Raw genomic sequence first — 21644 nt, 5'->3', positions numbered from 1 at the left:
AATATAATTTTGAAAATTATGTTTGAGTTATAAAGAAAAAGTTGAAGACAAAAGTTTAAGTACAAAAAAATAATGATTGTTGGTAAATACTATCGGATAAGTCTTCAATCACTCTGAATCCATATACTCAACTTAAAATTTATTCAAGCTTTATATTTCATTGCTTCAATTTTATAAATTATCAAGCTTCTTTTTTCGATTTAGCAAGAACAAATAGTCCATGAAGATTTAGGTTTTCTGAATTGTCTAGGAAAGCTATCTCATTCTTAAATACTAAAACGATCAGGTAACTTACAAGGATGTCTTTTTGCCCCTCATGAGAAAATGCACAATATGCAAATTATCCTATATCTTTAATCTATTTGAAATATTATAAGAATTATTTCCAAGATATTAGAAAAGAAAAAAGCAGTGTCGGAAAATGAAATCTGGATGCATAGTTCTGTGCTTGGACATAGAAAGAAAGCTTTCACCAAAATGAAAAAAGAGTAGTTACAAAAGTACTCTATTTGTGTATTTATAAAAATATTCTATTTAGAGATTTTTATTTTATTGTATTTTTTTCTTTCATATACAGTAAGACCACTATATAACATCTTTATATAATAACCAATAGTTATAAGAGTCAAGTTTTACTCAGGACCGATTTTTATGTTATGTTATAATATATGTCATCTATAATAGCGCTTCACTATAACATCCAAAAAAGGGAACAAACGAGACAGTTATAGAGAGATTTGACTGTATTAGATATCTTTTTACTATTTTATTTTCACTTAAAATGGTAATGTTTTTTGCACTAAAAAATAATAAATAGCTTGTTAATCGATTCACTTTTATATTACAACGATTTTTTCTTTTGTAGTTGTTTTTTAAATTAAGGATCACTTATATCATCTATTCTTGGATATAGTCCACGGTCCACCAATAAACATGTTCTTATAACTCCCTCCCTATAATAACTTCATCTTATTAAGTTCTTCAATTTATCACATGGGAAAAATCTATCTATCTATCTATCTATAAAGTTGGGAAAATAAAAGATGAGTTGGCACCTCTCTTTCCCAAGGATTCTGTTTACTCTCTCAATCCCCACCTTAATTACTCTAATTACTCTCTTCTCCCACTCCAATGTATTCTTTACTTTGTATTTATAAGAGCCAAACAAGACAAGGGGAGTTGGCCATTCTTTTGATATTCTATTTGATCTTTTCACTTTCCAATTCTAGCATTTTTTATTTCTTCTTAACATATTTTATTTTCTTGATTTAAACTCTTTATCTTCTTCAATTTCTATCACCTTATCGTTTGGCTTCTCATGTCACCTTATTAATAGTATTGTGAATTTTTTTTTTGTCTAGGTGAAGGTGTTGTTTGAAGAAAATATTATATTTTGGATGATGGGAGTATGCAAACGACATTCTGGTGAAAACTTTTCATATGAAAGGTAAAATATATAAGATAGATATTTTTAACATATTTTTTCCTCCTCTGTGCAATATATACATAGTTATTCCAATTTCTAATTTGACATATGTTAGCTTGTAATTTTTCTATGAAAACAGAAGTAAATCAAGCCTAGAATAGTTGTGCAGTTGAAAAAAAAAATTATTTTGTGGAGAATGATTTATTGGAATACCTTTATGACCTCTGAATTTTAGCGTGCTAGAAACTGTTTTCCATTATTAATTCATTATTATTTGTTTTCTTAAGGTTAAGGATGGTCCAAAAGGATATTATACTGTAAACTGAGTTGTGTTTCTGCTAAAAATCTTTGTTGCCATTGATATGAAAATTCGTGTTAATGAGCCCTTCGTGAGAGTCTGGGGGTTTACTCTGAAAATTGTAGTAACTTTTTGCTTACTATGGAGTTGTTATCTTCATCTGCCTTGTGTTTGAGACTTGAGTCACTGTTGCACACATTTGTGTGTTGTGGATTTCGTTTTTCTGTAGTACATGAATATGTACTTCACTTGACATTTTTTTTGTTTGTGAAATTGGAAGATGTAAGTGTATATAACCAATAATAAGTTGGTTACATGAATTTTTTTTTGCTTTCTTTATATTTTTAGTTTTCATTTTTAGTTTCTTCAATTTGAATAAGAAAATAATACATACTTATACTTAAAAGTGAAAAAGTTTCTTAAAAATTCTTTTTATTTTAGAAAAGAGGTTTTATAATGAAATATGCAGTAAAATATTCTAATTTCAGTAAAAATATTACCTTTTTTATTTAATCAATATAAAAGAATTTAAAATTATATGCATATACAAGAAAATTATTATTTATTCTATCTCTGCTAAGTTTATAAAAATATTATTTCAAATTACTATCTTTATAACTGCGCGAGGCGTGATCAAATTCACTAGTATTTGATAATGATAACAATAAAAAGTTACTGACATGAGAAAAAAATGCGCCGTACGTTGAATATGGAGGAAAGTAACTTACATATCCAAGAAAAAATATTTTATGTACGATGGACTCCTCCATTGAATGCACAGTGTGTCCTTAAGCAATTTAATTCCCTCAGTGTTGCTCAAGGTATACGGATTAATTCCTCCCAGAATAGAACGAAATAACTATTCTGTGATAGCGGTACTTCAAATCACAGAACTTCAGCGAACTCAACAAGCAGAACAAATCATACTTGACACTTATGTTTATTTAGAAAATAATGCAACAATCTATATCTATATCTATATTATATTAAAAACACGAATTCCATTAGCGAAATGTCGTTCGCCTTTTTTACCCTTTAAAAACTAATTTTACATTGGACAAAATTGTAATTTAATTATTTTACTAATATTTAAGATTTGAAATTAATTATATTCCTTGTTCTAAATCTTTCCTTATTTGAATTTTTATAGTATAGAAAGTCAGTAATATTTAGAGCTCAATAATTAATTAAAATTTAACTACCTTATTTGATTAGGAATTATCTAATTTAAGTCGGTACATTAAAGGGAAGAAATAGGAACGTCTCCTACTAAAGATTCTTGTGGAGACGGATTCATCCTTGCGCCTCCCGTAACTATGTGGAAGTCGAAAGGATGTGTTCATTCAGAAAGATGTTAAACTTGTGATTTTATTCTCTATGCATCAAGAATAAAGAATACTCTAATTTGTTTAACCTTCGCAAAAGTCGTAAGACAAGGATCAAGGAATCTGTTTTCTTCACATTGGTCCATATGTGTATGTGCAACTAGAACTCTATAAAGACTAAACAACGAGTTATCTTTTGATCAAAGGTATTATTTTTTTTCTATTTTTTCCACTGATGAATTGAGAATTATTAATTGTTATGATAGTGGGAACTCCCTTTTGATTTTTGTTATGGTAATTTTATATACTGAGTAAGTAAAAATTCTTTGGTCTACTGTAAATAAGCACCGCCACATCCCACAAATATTCTTAGGAATATTTGACATAAATAACTCTTTAATGCTTCTATTAAGTTGTTGTTTGCATCTTACTTTTCCTTTAAATATTCTTTTTATATAAGCTACTTGTGAATTTGCCGCCACAAAATAAATTAATGAATATAAAAAAGTCCTTTATAATTTTAATTCTATAATTTGAGAAAATTACAGTACATACATATACACACACCCACTATATTGGTACTTTATAAAGTTTTTTGTTGTTTATGATAAACCAAAAAAAAAAAAAGAGAATAAGATAAAGGGAGGAAATTAAAAACATGAAAACGAAGAAGAAGTTACAAATCCAATTTTTTTGACACACTACGTAAAAAGAAGAAAGAAATGTACGATTCTTTTCTTTCATTTTTCCCTTTTATTTCTCTTTCCTTCTTTTCTTCTTTTTCTCCCTCTAAGTTATGTTTTCCTCCCTCACTAAGATAAACTCCTTTTTTGTTCTCCTAATTTATTTTTGTAACAGACATATAAATAATTGTGCAAACTACACTATTCCATATAAATATACATGCGCAGTTTCTATATTGATATTTTTCAAAATTTCTTGTATTTATGATTAAAAGAATAAGAAAGAGGGAGGAAATTAAAAGCATGGAAAAGCAGAAGGAAGACACAAATCCAATTTTTTGACACATTACAAAGAAGAAAGAAATGTAAGAATTTTTTCTTTTCTTTTTTTCCCTTTTGTTTCTCTTCCTTATTTTCTTCTTTTTCTCCCTCTAACTTACGTTTTCTGCCATCAGTAAGATAAACTCATTTTTTGTTCTCCTAATTTGCCTTTGTAACAAACATCTGAATATATAAATCTGCAAACTACACTATTCCATATAAATACCCATGCACAGTCTTTAGAAAGGTGAGATTATCATTAAATATAACCAATTGAAAAAGAAAGATTATACATGACCAACATCCGCCAAGATTTCATGCTGTAAATATCTCTCCTGAATCAAAAATAACAAAATATGTTAGGATATTGCCACAAAAGAGAGATTGACGTTAAAACTGACCAATTAAAAAGAAAAAATTACACATAACCAACATGCGCCAAAACTTAAAACTACAGATATGTCTTCTGGACCTGAAAAATCAAGAATGTTAGGATATATTTTTGAAAATCTGTGCAATTAAGAGTGCTATCCTATAAAACTATAACAATTTTTAAGACATATGCAATCATGGAAATGAGGACAAAGAAAGTGAGTGAAAATAAAAAGTATAGAGGGAGAAGTGGGTGCTGGGGAGTAATATATAAAGATGATTAATTACTAATTAAAAGACAACCACATTAAAATGTGAGTGAAGGAAGAAAATAAATGCATGTTTAAATGAGGAAGGAGAATGAAACTAATAAGAAGGAGAGGAGACGTTAGGATAGCACAAGCGTTTCTGAAAAGAGTATAAATAGTAATTAAGAGGAAAGAAATTAATGACATATTAGACTATTAAAAATAAAATAAATGAAAAAATGAGGGGGGAAAAGTAAAAAAAAAAAAAGGAGAAAAAGGTAAATATAATCCTTGGCCAAAGAGAGGTGCCAAGTCATTTTTTTTCCCTCAATTATATTTATATATAGATATAGATTTGTTAGTAGTTCTTTTTAGCTTTCCTGAATTTCAAGATAATCAATTCATACTAGCATGTATTCACTCTTTATTCCGTTGAGATTTAGGATGAAAGAACCATTCTAAGCTTTTGCTTATTAAAAATGGTCGCTTCCTTTATTTACATGGTAGATGACAAAAAAAATCACAATAAGATAGAAGATAATTTTCTTAGCTTTATCTTCAACAACATCTACATTTACACTATTAAAAGTACGAAGGTCCATAGCAATATATCGTTCGCCTTTTTTAACCTTAAAAAATATAAGTTCATATTAGACAAAATAGTAATTTAAGTTATTTTTTTAATATTTAGGATTTTAAAATCAACTAAAATTATATTTATTAAATTTTCTTTATTTGAACTAGGTATAAAATTCTAATCTTATTTTAAAATTAATTTTTGAATAACTTGATTTTCATACATTATAAAAATTCTAAAAAGACTTCCGTAAAAGAAAGATTGAAACATACATGTGAAAAGAGGAAAACATACTAATTTGATAAAATACGTGCAGATAAATAGACTTACAAATGCATGAGCAATTGCTCTAGGGATTAATCAACAAATAAATTTTACGATAGAGTTAATGTATGGAATATAATTTAGGTTAAGATGCAAAACTCTACTAAGAACAAATCATGTAAAATTCATTAATCTGTCTACGTACTTGCAATTAGATTTGATTTTACATTTGAAAAAAATAGTATTTTTTTCAATATTTAAGGTTTTAAAATGAAAATAAAATATAGCTTAGCAGATTGTTTCTTATTTAAATTATACGCAAGAATCACTTAAATTTTAGTTTTATAAATTCGTTTCTCATTTGAACACTTTAAAAATAAAGTTTTTCTTAGCTAAAATATCAACTTGCTTATTATTATTTGAACAAATATGTAGGATCTTCTAACGTTTAATACTTAAATATTAATTAATATTTCATCTTATATAAACTTTTTTATTTGAACACATTGAAAATAAAAATTTTATTCCACAAAAATATAAATACATTTCAATATTCAAAATTTGAGATGATTTAAACTAAAAGTTTCAGAAATAATATTTATTTAATTATAATATTATAGAAGTATAAAATTCCAATACAAAATATTTATCATCGACAAAATATGATTGAAATCAATTCGAGAAAAGGACAAGGAATGAAAGTAAAGAGCGTGATACAATTTTAAACTTTTAAACTCTTTTGTTATAAAAGTAGCTTAACTTCATTCTCTACATAAATATCTATTTTAGAATCTTGATAAATTAAAAGTAAATATTGTTTTCCTTATTTTCCAGAAAAGTAAAAAACTAATTGATTCATTACATGATTGTAATTAGCATAAAGTTTTTATACTTTGTTCTATATCAACTGGAAGAGTACGCTCTTAATTTTGTTAAACGATTGTCCAAAATTTACAATTAATATTGAAATCTTTATTATTTCCTTATATTCATTACTTGCCTTTTTAAATTAATAAGAATTAATTATCTGCTATATAATAAAATTATGAACGTAGCATTTATGAAGAGATGTTAGGTGAATACAACAACATAAGATATTTTCTTCTTGTATATGTTTAATAATGATTGACGTGACGCACACGTGCAACACACGTACACTAATACTAGTATAGAAAAAAGAGGAGAAAAATTTCAGATTTTCCTTCTCTGAAAATTATTCTATCCTTGATTCCGAATCTTTGTATTTTTATCATGTTGTACGGAAACAATATAATTTTCAGCAGTTCTTAGTTTCTTTGATTAGAAAATTAGTCAGGCCTCTGTAGCAAATAAATTCAGCCTTCACCATATCTTTTAATCGCATACTTGGACCGTTTCTTTAGTTATCTTTGTCTTTTCCCAACTTTTCAGTTTTTTTTTTTTCAAATTATTTCCTTTGTTTTATTTTGAAAAAATCCAACAGTCATTTCCTAATTCAAATGAGAAGTTTTATTTTAATTTTTAAGTAAGGTAATTAGATTATTAAAAAGGGTATTTTAGTAATTTAACTTTTTAGTTAAGGGCTTCTCACTTTTATAATAATATAGATTATACTATTAATAACAAGTATGAAAAAAATGGCAACACTATATCTTTTGCATATGCGTGTGTATACATATATGAATTCTAATATATATAAAAAAGCAAAAATCTCTATTAAAATTTGGCTTTAGACCATTAATTTTATTGAGTCGCCCTTGAGGCTAACAAGCACCACCTCCCACTTATGTGAAAGCTTCTAGATCAACATTAATGGTGCAATATATCTAGTCAGAAACCTGAAACTAAATGGGGAATCAGAATGGTGTTTTGATGCTTTACAGAAGTATGATTAATTCTATCAAAATTATTGAGATCATTGAACGTCATTAATTTTGCCTGGTCTAATATCGTCATAGAATTAATAGAGTTGGTAACTGTTAATCCATATATGACTGCTGAAAGACAAACTAATTATCACACGTCAAGATAAGATTATTAATAAATCTAATTAGGATTCTTTAAACGGACAATTCAATGGGGTTGACTGATGCCTTTCTTAGATTGGACAATTTTGACTAGTGAAGATATTTTGTTGATTGCTCATATGCCAGGAATTATATAAGTGGCTAAATTCTAGAACTCAAATCTTTCATATAGTAAATTTGCTCAGTCTCTTGGCTTTCAATTGTATAACATTATTAAGCAGGGCAATCAAAGTACAAATTATGTGACAAGTAAATTGAAAAAATACAAAACATAGAAGATTCAAGTAGTATCCAAATAACTCGGACGACAAGTATTATATATTTGACTCTTCCTAAGACACGTTAACGTTGATAGAGAACATACATTATTTCCTTGATAGAAGTGTTTACCTTTATATGGTGATATTTTCATTGTAGGTTGTTTGAACATGTCACGATCCAATTTTCCTTATAGGCCGTGATGATGCTTAATATTGCCACTAGACAAGCCAACGGTAAACTAGCCACATATTTATTCTTTTTAATAAATTCAAAATAGTTGATTTTTATTTATTAAGTAAATGAGAAGTGGAAAAATTTAATAAAGTAACGCGTAAGCTAATAAAAGAGCAAATATGGTAGAATAAATACTCAAAAGCCATAAAGTATCTACTAGCATGTTTTCAAGACCCGTTTTCACAAGTGTATGAGCAACTGATAGAATATACAAAACACCTATGCTACTGTCTGAAATAAGATAGACAAAAAGTAAATACAAAAGAGAGATTGCGAGTGCTGCAGAACGGCTCAGAAAATAGCTCACCACTATGCCTCAGCGTAACGGGGGTGCGCGCCTGGATGACTGTCAGATGCACCCGCTTCAGATCCTGCATGATTATTGCAGAAGTGTAGCGTGAGTACATTAACAACATATACCCAGCAAGTATCCAGTCTAACCTCGAAGAAGTAATGACGTGAAACCAACATCGACACTTACTATGGGCCAAGATATAAAATACAAAAATTCTAAATAGGCAAGGAATATGCGAATAATGATAATAACACAATAGTGAGCAGTGAATAAATGATTCTTTAACTGAACTAACACATACTAACTCCAACAATTTCGGGCCAATAAATAAATTATAACCTCTCAAGTCATAATATGATATCAAGTGTAATCGGGCTCCAAGCATATTCACGCACGATTTATGCCGAGGTCGTATGTCCCAATCCAGAATAATGTGTACATTGCCGAGGGTCGAGCGGCACGAACCATAGATGCATCTATTATACTGCCGAGGCGTTCGACCCACTCCACAAGAAGAGAGAATACTCTATGAACATCCGATTTAAAACATATTGCAAAACTAGTATACAAGGGGGCACAATTTCAATTAACGGTCAAGTAACCCGCCAAAACTCAAAGAAAGTAAAATTCGGTCTTTACGAATCCTTTATCAAGTTTCAATATAATTTAGGCACTTAAATTAACAAGTAGAGTGCAAACAATACAAGTATTTCATGATTTGTGTCCTAAAACTACCCAGATTTAAGCATGATTAGTATCTACAAACGGACTCTCGTCACCTCGTGCGTACATAGCCGCCACAATTAGAAGCAAATAGTAATTGAAAACACTATTAAAAATTCGGCAAAAACCGATCAAGGTTGGTCAGTAAAAAAACCAGCCAAAAAACCGACCAAAGTTGGTCGATTTTTCAAAAAAAATATTTTTAATTTTTTTTTACGAAACCGACCAACTTTGGTATTTTCTTTGGTGCAAAAATGCGGGAACCTATTTTTGAGTCCCGCAAAATTTATTTTTCAAGAAACCGACCAACTTTGGTCGGTTTTTCTTTTAAAATAAATTAAAATTGATATTAAAAAACCGACCAAAATCAGTCGGTTAATTCGGCCGGTCATTTTAAAAAACTATCCAACTTTGGTCGGTAATTTTAATTTTTAATAAAACTGACCAACTTTGGTTGGTTATTTTCGAGCGAAAATATAATTAAAGAGTATAAATAAAATAAAAGACTGTATTAAAATAAAATGCATCAATGGTCTAGTAGTAGAATAGTATCCCGCTACAGTACAGACCCTGGTTCGATTCCCAGATGGTGCATTTTTTAATTGCATAATTAAAATACCGAAAAAAATTGGTCGGTGTTTCTGGCAATTTTTTTTGGAATTCAATTAACCGACCAAAGTTTGGTCTGTAATTTTTGACTAACTTTGGTCGGTATGCCCTTCCGACCTTTAAAATACTGTCCACACGTAAATGGTCGCGTTTTGGACGGTTATTGTCCATTACCGGCCAACTTTAGTCGGTCTTTTTGGACGGTTTTTCCCGAATTTCTAGTAGTGAAACACCTATAGGGTAAATTCCCTCTTACAAGGTTAGGCAAGAGATTTATCTCATCTCAAAGCTCACTTTCCGGCCTATGAATTCACTCTAATGTCTCAACTTGGTGTCAAAAAATCCGAAACTAGCCAAATATTATATAAATTAATCAATATACACTCACAAGTTCATAATTTAACTATTAGAGTAATTACCCAACCCAAATTGGAAGATTCTTAAAATTCACCTTGGGGCCCATGTGCCCGGATTCCGCAAATTTTTGAAGAGAAATGTTATCCATAACCTCACGAACTCAAATATATAATTTCTCCCCAATTCCATAATCATTTTCGTGGTTAAATATCATTTTTATCAAAACCTAGGTGATAGGTTTTCAATGTCTTTGCCTGATGCTTCTTATGTTTTGATGATCTAACAAACTTGTTGTAAAGAACCAGATAGAGAACCTGGCCCACATGGTATACATTTCAACTGACCTGGTCCAAGTCTGAAAATCAGCAAATAAATGAACGACCACATGGAGGAACACAACAGGGACCTGGTGACCTTGTCCCTTAGGGTTCTCCGACACAAGTACAAGCCAGTGACTGTTCGCAATCGTTATAAAGAGGAACACAACAGGGACCTGGTCCCTTAGGGTTCTCTGACAGAAGTATAGGTCAACTGTACAGCTGAAACGTAGCAGCATAAACTGACCATCTCGCAACTGTTACAGAAGAGGAACACAACTAGGACCTGGTCCGTTAGTGTTCTCTGACAGAAGTACAAGTCAACTATCCAGCTGGAACGCAACTGCACAGAAGTGGCTGTGCAGACAGTACAACAGTCACTTCTCATTGGGAAGAAGCGTGTACCAAGAATTGACACCACTATCTATTGTGATGTCTTTTGTGATATAACATCCTGGTGCAAGGCACAACATCTTTTGTGCATTCAGTGATATTCTCCCAAGCATAACAGTGTTTATCCGGCATTGAAGTCACTGGTGTGTCAAGAACAAGAAGACAACTCCACTAAGGATTAGTTTGTTATTGAGTTTATGTACATCCATAGTTGAGTTGTAATCTTGTCATTTGTTCTTCATTGTATTTCCTAGTTTGCTTTTTTAGAAGCTTTGTCTTAGGAAAAAAACAAAAATCCATAAACTTTCGAGTTTATGTTGTGACTAGGAATAGTCATAAGTTTAAAGCCTTTGTAACTAGGAAAGTTATAAAGTGGCTTGTGGTGAGAGCATCACAAGTCAGTTGAAGTCTTTGTAATAGAGTTATTGCAAAGTGGCTTGTAATAGGGAGATTGCAAGCTACAAGATCAGGTCGTGGTTTTTTGATCCCCTTGTGTGGGATTTTTCCACGTAAAAATCCCTTGTCTTCTTTACTTTCAGTTTCCATAAGATTTCTTAGCATTATCTCATATAGGACCAGGTACTCTACAATTTGGTGGACTCATATAAACTATCAATTGGTATCAAAGCGGGTTCTTTCTAAAAGGTTAATACCTAGAAAAGATCTCAATGGATGGTCCACCCAACTTTGAGGAAGGACAATCAACCTACAGACCTCCCAAATTCAACGGTCAGTACTATGGTTGGTTGGAAGACCCACATGCATGATTTTATGATGGCAGAAGACTCAAAACTGTGGGACATTATTTGTGATGGTCCATATGTCCCTATGAAGAAGCTTGAAGAAACAGGACCAATGGTGCCGAAAGGCAGAAAAGAGTATAGCGACATTGACAGAAAAGCTGTAGAAAAGAACTATCGTGCCAAAAAAATCTTGATGTGTGGCATAGGACCTGATGAGTACAACAGAGTCTCAGCTTGTGACACTGCCAAATAAATATAGGAAGCGTTGCAAACAACACACGAAAGAACTACTCAGGTCAAACAGTCCAAGATTGACATGCTCACCACGGAATATGAGCTCTTTAGGATGAAGGATGAAAAATCTATACAAGATATGCACACAAGATTCACCTCCATCATAAATGAGCTTCATTCACTTGGAGATGTCATTCCCAGAAACAAGCTTGTAAGGAAAATCCTCAGTGTTCTACCTGGTTCTTGGGAAAGTAAGGTAAATGTCATCACTGAAGCTAAAGATCTACAAAATCTGACCATGGATGAGTTGATTGGTAATCTGAAGACACGCGACATGAAAAGAAAGAAAGACAGTGAAGGAAGAGAGCCTAAGAAGGAAAAGAACCTGGTACTCAAAGCTGAAAGCAGTGACTCAAGTGATGAAGATAGTGACATGGCCTATCTTACTAAGAGATTTCAAAAGATGGTTCGATGAAATGGTGGTATACCAAAGTGGGGCAGTTCAAGTAAAGCAAGGAACAACAATCTCTCTCACAGATGTGGAAAGTCAGGGCATTTCATCAAAGACTGCCCACTCGCGAAACAGGAGCAATACAAGCAAAATCTTGACAAAGCAGCAAAAAGGAACCTGGTTCCAAACAAACGATTCAATCGAAAAGGTACTGCTGACAATATTGTTAAGAAGGCTCTTGCTACTTGGGGAGACTCCTCTAGTGAATCCGAAACGGAACCAGTTGCAGAAAATAGTTCCATGATGGCAGTGGAAACTGAAGCAACGAAGTATGATTCACTGTTCGCGATGATGGCTCAGTCTGATGATAATGAAGAAGATGAAGACGATGAGGTAAACTTCAGGGATGTTCAGAGAAATCTGAAATCCTACTCTTCTAAGAAGCTAAGGTCGTTAGCTAATGTCCTAATTGATGCCTATTACAGCCTTGTTAATGATAAGGAGATCCTGACCATAGAATTAGGAGAGGCCGAACAATCTAGAGATGATCTGGTGGTCTGCGTAGTGGACCTAAATGAGACCATATCTAATCTTGAAAAATAAAATGAAGCCTTGAATGAAAGAGTAACTAGTGTGGAAAATGAGAGAGACCGCCTGATGGTAGTAGTTGTTGATCTAAAAGAAACAATAGAAGGTCTTAGCAATGAGAGACACACCTTAGAAGGAAAAATTGCAACTACTGAAGAAGAGAGGGATAACCTTTTAGTGATATGCACCGATCTAGAGGAAACCATTGAGGAACTCAATAGAGAACATAGGAATGTGAGTCTTGGGAAATGAAAGGAAGTAGCGAGTGAGACACACATCATGCTTGAAAAGGAATTAACTGTTGTGAAAACTAGTCTATGTAGTGAACTCGAGAAGAATCAACAACTTCAAGCTGAATTTGAGAAAGTAAGAACTGATCTTGAGAATCCCTGAAGTGGACCTGGTCCTCAGATGTTGTCACTGCCATGTATCTTAACAATAGTGGAAACAGGCAGGGCATCGGGTTCCAAAGGGAGAAAACTCCTTACAACCCTCACAGCAAGTATGTCAATGTACCTGATAACTGGCTATGTACCCACTGTGGGAACAACATGCATTTTAAAGAAAATTGTCAGGCCAGGGTTCAGTCTTTTCAGAAAAACAAGGTGTTTACTGATAAAGTGACTACTAACAAGGGACCAGTTACCGCTCGCAAGAAGCGGATGTTGCCTGCATGGACTAGGAAAGCCCTTATTCATACTTTCTATCATAACAAGGGACCCAAACTAGTTTGGATTCCTAAGTCTAACCTTTGATTTGCATGAGCAGGGAACAGTGAGAGGAAGCGGACTGCGATGGACTATGGACTGTGGATGCTCAAAGCACATGACTGAAACACATCATGAAATTCTTCTCACTAAAAGCCCCGCAGGAAGGAAATGTATCCTTAAAAAGAAAGGAGAGGGTACATTCTCAGTTGGAAAGTTTTTTTTGCACTCAGTTGTGAACGTGTACTATGTGAATGGCCTAAAGTACATGTACCAATCTGATAACTGACCAAGTGGTCTCAGTGGACAAAGGAAACGGGAACATCCACTCGGTCGACTATGAATCTCCAAAAACTGGTGGTATGAGATGGGTGAAGTCGGAAATTTTGGCATGAGAGATTGGTGTATGCAACCCTCTCACCTCCGAATAAAGTACCTCAGAAGGACCTGGTGTGTGGTCTGCCAAACTCAAGAGTCACCTGGACATGGGTTCACAAAGCAAAGGAGGAGACTCTCGACGTGTTAATGGCTCTTGTCAAAAGATTCAAGTGAAAGCAAAAAATAGGGGATCACGCACAACTTCTCTACACCAAGGACTCCACAACAAGATGGTATTGCTAAATAAAAGAACGAAATTGGAAAATGCGGCATGGACTGCCAAATGGAAGAAAATACCTTCTTGACTAGAAAATGCCATGCTCTCGATAACTGGAAGGACCAGCTTGGGAAGTTCAATGCAAAAGGCAAATGAAGAAATCCTTCTGGGATACTCTCCACAAAGAAAAGGCCACAAAGTCTACAACAAGGGCACACTAAGTGGAAGGAAGTGCTCATGGGGTATTCAACAAGACATCTTCCTCTAACCAAGGAAGAAACGGTGATGATTGATAACTAGGGATTTTGGCGCATTTTATACTCCTTCTTGCTTATGCTTTGTTTATAAATTCAAACAAAATAGTCCCAAAAGGCTCATAAGTTGTGCTTGATTACAAGTTTGATCAATAAAGTGACAAGATGTCAAAGAGCATCTCAAAAGGAGTGAAACTGGCACAAGTACTAAAGACAAGACAAACTCAGGAAAAACAGGCCTAGTGAGGCCGCACTACACTTTGTGTGGTCAGCAATAGGGAGGTTCAGAGAGCTGGTACTTCAGGCATTAAGGCAGTGCGGCCGCAGAAGGTTTTGTGTAGTCTGCACTGAAGGCAATGTGGCCGCACTACCATTCTGTGCGGTCCGCAGAGCCAAGGTTCAGAAAGGGTGAAGTTGGAGCTTTCAAGCCTGTGCGATCCGCGGTCCAGTTTGTGCGGACCGCACTAGAAGCCTCCACGACCGCGGTCCATTCTGTGCAGTCCACGGAGCCTGAGTTCAGAGAGCCAAGTTTTCAAGTTCAAGAGCCTAGTGCGGCCGCACTGACCCCGCAGGGGCATTTTTATCCAGTTTTTCTAGCTTAGTATAAATAGAATCTTTTTCCATTTTTAGGGCATCAGACATTTTAGAATAGCTGCTGCGCTCGTGGGAACATATCTTGTAGCCATTTTGGGCGTTTTTACTTACTTTTTATCATTGATTTTTTGTATTTAGCTTAGCAATTAATTAATATGTGTTCATCTTCATCTATTTCTCTATTTTTCTCTTCAAGTATGAGTAGCTAGACCCATTAGCTAGGGTTGTGGCTCAACCCTAGTGTGGGTAATTGATGGGTGTTGCAATTTAGGGCTAGATTGACTATGGGTGTTTGCTATTTGGGTCAATTTCATGGTTTAATTACTGAATTAGTGGTTGCAAACACTAGTTTGTGCTAAGTTGACTTGGGCTTTTCTTGAGAAAGAGAGCCTAAGTGTCCGAAATTGATCCAACAAGGAATTGGGATGGACTCAAGAGAATTGATAGTCCCAATTAAAGGGTTAAACCTCGAGAGAGTAATACCCGACTTGAACCCTATTTGCTTGAGCAAATATGCATACCCAATTGGTCTTGAGAAAGTCAATTGGGCAAAATCATTCTTTCTGCCGAGAGGTGTTAGAGTGGGTAATATCGAGCAACGTTTATAACATATTCCCCAATCATGTCAATCGTGGTTTAGACGTAATTACCCATCAATTGGCTACCTAGGTAAAAGTCACTACCCTAGTGCCTTTTAGAATATTTGAATGACTTGTAGCATTTTACTCTTAGCTTAATCTAGTTGCAATTATAATTTGTAGTTTGATAATAGTAGAATTATAAAAGAAAACCCAAAAATGAATAGCAGTGAATTTGGAACCAATACGTAATCCCAACCTAAATAGATACTCAACTCCCTTTTTAGCTCTCTGTGGAAATTGATCCCGACCCAAAATCGGGTAAAAGATATTGCGACCCTCTATCACTACTTTTTAGTGGTGTGGAGTAGGCGGTGATCACTTTTTGGTGCCGTTACCGAGGAGCTACGGTTTTAGCTATCTATTTAGTTAGTTTTTTGTATTGTTCTTCTTTCCTTCTTTGTTACTTACTTGTTTGTATCACTACTCAGGTACAAATATGGATTTGAACAACGCTAATGACCCTCTTGGAAACGTGATTGCAGGGGAGGAGGTAGATGATGTTGAGCAAGATGAGCTGCCTCTTGTACCTCAAGGACAACGTAGAGGCCGCAATGCCAATGCTAATCTAAATGACAATATTCCAGACCCTCCTCCGCCACCTCCAAGAGTAGCTCCTAGAGTAGTTCCGAACCAGGGTTATGCAAGTGCTATTGTCCCACCTAGAATCCGGGCGGGCATCTTTCAGATAACCAATATGATGTTGACCTTACTTGAGCAGCGTGGGTACTTCACGAGCGCTGCGGATCAAAATTCCTACAAACATCTAAAGGGGTTCGTAGATACATGCTGAGGGAGCAAACAAACGAATGTGTCTTAGGATGCTCTTAGGTTGAGACTTTTCCCATTCTCACTTCGGGGGAAGGCATTGATTGGCTTGAGAGACTCCCCAACCATTCCATCACAACTTGGGATGAGTTGGCGGATATATTCATTTCTAAATTCTTTTCACCCGGGCATATGGCGGCACTACGAGATGAGATATTGGCTTTCAAGCAAGAGCCCACGAAACCTTTGCATGAGATTAGGGAGCGGTATAGAATGATGGTGAAGGAATGCCCCAATAATGATGACCGACGCTATGATCCAACAAACTTTCTACCGGGGCATCAATACAACAAATCAATGCATAGTGAACCAACTTGCCGGGGGAAACTTTATGAAACTATCATATGATGAGGCATGTGATATACTTGATGAGATGGCTGACACTTCTTCTGCATGGCAAAGTAGAGCCAATGTATCTCAACCCAACCCTACAGTTATTCATTTGCACAAGGAATTACATGACCATGGGCAAGCTATAGCGGAGTTGACAACTACTATGAATCAATTGGCTAAGGCACAGTTACAACAAGTGCAAAATCCTTGCCAAGTGAATGCATGGAGGGTGTTAATATGCTTATCAACAAGAGAAGGCAAAGAAGGCAACAAAACCAAGGGAATTCTGAGCAATTTGATGATGCATGTGATGGTTTTCAAAATGATGGTTATGATGACCAAAGTGAAGAGGTTCAATATGTAAACAACTATCAAGGCCAACAGGGCAACTCTTCCAACCAACAACAGTGGAGACCTCAAGGCAATTGGGGCAATCAACAAAACAGTGGCAATTGGGGGAACAACAACCAAAACAACAACTGGGGTAATCAGAACAACAATCTAGGCAACCAAGGGAATTGGAATGGTAATAACAATAATTGGGATGTCAATAATAATCAAGGAGGATGGAACAATGGAAACCAAGGAAACCGAGGGCAATGCTTTCAAAGCCCCCCCAATGTACCAACAACCGAACAATCCACCACTATTTCCATCTCAAGGTCCTAGTTCTTCGGGTAATGATATGGGCAGAATTGAAATGATGTTCGAGAAGATGATGAAGAGGAATGCGGATTCTGATGCACATTTAGCTTCTTACAACACCTCTATCCGAAACTTGGAGGTGCAATTAGGCCAAATCTCTTAGTCATTGAATACTCGCCCGAAGGGTGCTCTACCAAGTGATACGGTAGTGAACCCAAAGGGTAGGAACAATCATGTTATGGCAGTTACAACAAGAAGTGGGAGAGGCGGTGATGTGAATGCCTCTAAGCAAAAGCAAGTCGTGGATGATGATGTTGAGTTGCAAGATGACGAAGTCCCTTTGGTAGTTGAAGATGTGGTTGATGAAAATGTGAACAATGAAGTGAGGATTGATATTCAAGAAGTCTAGGTGGAAACTCAAAATGATGTGAACCCGTCTAGGGAACACATAATTGACATGCCGGATCTGGTTGTGCCAAAAGCCAAGGCTCCTTTGCCAAGGCCACCTCCACCTTATCCTCAAAGGCTCGCGAAGTAGAAGAATGATAATCAGTTTAAAAAGTTCATTGATATGATGAAGAGCTTATCTATTAATGTACCGTTGGTGGAGGCACTTGAACAAATGCTGGGTTATGCAAAATTCATGAAAGACTTGGTTACAAAGAAGTGTTCTATGGATTGTGAAACTATAAAGATGACTCACCAAGTTAGTACTATAGTGCATTCAATGGCCCCAAAGCTTGAAGATCTCGGTGCTTTCACCATTCCCTGCACCATTGGGAGTGCGAATTTTGCCAAGGATCTATGAGACTTGGGAGCTAGTATCAATTTGATGCCCTACTCGATTTTCAAAACTTTGGGTATTGGGCAACCTAGGACAACTTCAATGAGACTCCAAATGGTGGATCGATCGATGAAGTGACCTTTGGGAATTATTGATGACGTGCTTATCCGAGTGGACAAATACATATTGCCGACCGACTTTATGATTTTGGATTGTGAGGTGGACTATGAGGTTCCTATTATCTTGGGAATGCCTTTCCTTGCAATGGGGAAGGCATTGGTTGATGTTGAAGCGGGTGAGCTCACTTTCCGAGTGGGAGATGAAAAGGTCATCTTTCATGTGTGCAAATCTATGAAGCAGCCCAATGGTACCGAGGTGTGCTCTTTTGTTGACCTCGTCACAACAGTGATAATTGATGACACCAGTGCAATGATCAATGTGGAGGACCCATTGGAAGCCGTATTGTTAAATCTTGATGTCAATAAGGATGCAAGCCGAGTGGAGTGCATGAATGCTTTACATGGAATGGGCTCTTATTCTTATGAGCCTAGAAAATTGTCTTTGGATCTTGAAAATCGGACAACTCCACCAAAAAACCATCAATTGAGGAGCCACCGGTGTTGGAGTTTAAACCACTTCCTCCACACCTCAGGTATGAATTCTTAGGCTCAAATTCCACTTTACCAGTTATTCTTTATTCTTGCCTAACTAACATGCAGGTTGAGGCCACTTTGGTGGTGCTTCAAAAGCAGAAAAGGGCAATTGGATGGACTTTGGCTGACATTCGGAGAATAAGCCCCGCTTTCTGTATGCACAAAATTATCTTGGAGGATGATGCAAAGCCTTCCTTGGAGCATCAAAGAAGATTGAACGAGGAAATGCAAGAAGTGGTGAAGAAAGAAGTGATCAAGTGGTTGGATGCCATTGTTGTGTACCCCATTTCCGATAGCTTATGGACTTCTCCGGTGCAATGTGTACCTAAAAAGGGTGGTATGACTGTGGTAACAAATGACAACAATGAACTTATTCCCACTCAGACAGTTACCGTATGGAGGGTATGTATGGACTACCGAAAGCTAAACAAGGTGACCCGAAAGGATCATTTCCCATTGCCATTCCTTGACCAAATGCTTGATCGTCTTGCGGGGCGTGCTTTTTATTGCTTTTTGGATGGATACTCGGGGTATAATCAAATCTTGATTGCTCCGGAAGATCAGGAAAAGACCATATTCACTTGTCTGTATAGCACATTTGCTTTCTCTAGGATGTCGTTCGAGTTGTGTAATGCTCCGGCGACCTTCCAACGATGCATGGTGGCTATTTTCACCGATATGGTGGAAGATATCTTAGAGGTCTTCATGGATGATTTCAGTGTGGTTGGTGATTCCTTTGAAGAGTGTTTGAGAAATTTGGATAGAATATTAGCCCGATGTGAAGACACAAATATCGTGCTTAATTGGGAAAAATGTCACTTCATGGTGGAGGAAGGCATAGTATTGGGCCACAAGATTTCAAAGCGTGGAATTGAAGTTGACAAAGCCAAGATAGAGGTGATTTCAACGCTTCCTCCCCCATTTCCGTCAAAGGGGTGAGGAGTTTTCTTGGGCACGTAGGGTTCTACCGGAGGTTTATAAAAGATTTTTCAAAGGTGGTAAACCCCTTGTGCAAGCTACTAGAAAAGGATGCAAAGTTTGTATTCGATGAGGGATGTATGCAAGCATTTGAGCTTCTCAAGCTTAAGTTCACCACTACCCCAATCATTACCGCACCAAATTGGAGCTTACCTTTCGAGCTCATGTGTGACGCAAGTGACATTGCGGTTGGGGCTGTCTTGGGTCAAAAGGTTAACAAGATGTTTCATCTGGTGTACTATGCAAGCAAGACCATGAATGAGGCTCAAAGGAACTACACGGTTACCGAAAAAGAGTTGTTGGCCATAGTGTTTGCAATGGAAATGTTCTGACCGTATCTTATGGGGGCCAAGGTCATAGTGCACACCGATCATGCTGCCCTTAGGTACTTGTGTCGACGCCCCCTTTTCGCTAACCGTGGGGTCAGAAATCGGGTATACGACATTGGAAAGACAACTCTATTCCCTTTCGAGAATTAGATTTGGAAGTTGAAGAGTCGCCACCTAATGATTATAGTGCATTAGGACACTTTTTAGAAGAGTTTGAGTTGGAAAACTAGAGTTCGGGTAAGGGCTAGAAATTATCTCGAGGGGAAGGTGTTAGGCACCTCTCGAGATCCACTGGTGTGGTTCCCGGCCATGTTACAATTGTGACTTTACAAGTAAACAATCAAGGCTCAAATAAGGATTCGCATATAACATTGCAATCATGTCGAAAATTTTCGAAGGTAAGTAGAGAGGGCAGAAATTTATGAAAAACAAGATTTGAACAGTTTTACAAGAAGAGATGAAAGCAAATAAAGGGAGGGGGATCCTAAGTTTATAATTAATATGGATAACTTCAATGCAATACCCAGCAATCACTCCTCAGAAGAGGGGTCGCACGTGATATTAGCGCATCGGTCATCATATCCATATCTACCCTTCCATCCCGTTAAGGTGTTAAAGCGCGAAATGGCATCGTTACTTATTGCATGCTATTACCCGTCCCAATCCTATCAGTCCTAGAGGCATATGGGACTACTAATCCTAAAGGGGAAGGAGTTGGGGATTTTGCGGAGTTTTCAAAGGGATAAAAATCTAGGCGACAAGCAATAACAGATAGCAGTTAAAAGGGATACAAATAGCAGTTAAGGCTCAAGTCGGCCTCCTCATTCAAAGCAGCAGATTATTTAGCATGACTTACAAATACTGGTTTGGTCTATGTTAAACTTAACGTAGGAAGGGTGGCTAATTTATCACATATTTTTCAGATAAGAAGTCCGAATTAGGCCTGCCTGCTGGTTGTAATTATCAAAACTGATGCGATTATAAAATTTTACCCTAAGGCTTGCCTAGGCGTTAAACAGAACCTATAGGCATGATATCTATTAGTTTCGGAAATAAAGAAGTAAACTGATTGCAGAAGAAGAATTGTCAACTACAGGGACATAAGATCTGCAGGCGTTAAACATTATTGCTACTAATTTTAGGCTTATGAGCGAGTTGACGATTCAAGTTCAATCAACAACTCCTATAGATGCTTTCTAGGTGTTACTGATTTGAGCACTATTATTGCTTATGCAGGAATCCTATAGGCAGGTTGTCTACATGCAATTGATTAGGTATTTAAATCCTATAATAGGTTTGCCTAATGACAGATGCAGAATGCAGAAAGTCCTATAGGCATGGTGTCTGTATGAAGATGCAGAATTTTAGAATCGGCTTACAGGCATGGCATCTGTTATGAAATTGTAGAAAACCCTATAGACATAGCATATATATGAGAATGCAGAAAATCCTATAAACATGGTATCTATATGAGAATGCAGAGTTTCAGTGATTTATAAAACGCAGAACTTTAGAAAAATAGTAATCCCTATGAACATGGTATCTACATGAGTGCAGAATTTCAGTGATTTATAAAATGCA

Source organism: Nicotiana sylvestris, chromosome 2 (genome assembly GCF_000393655.2).
Source record: "Nicotiana sylvestris chromosome 2, ASM39365v2, whole genome shotgun sequence".
In the NCBI taxonomy this organism is placed as follows: domain Eukaryota; kingdom Viridiplantae; phylum Streptophyta; class Magnoliopsida; order Solanales; family Solanaceae; genus Nicotiana; species Nicotiana sylvestris.
The sequence above is the reverse complement of the archived record's forward strand: the minus strand, read 5'-3'. Positions refer to the sequence as shown.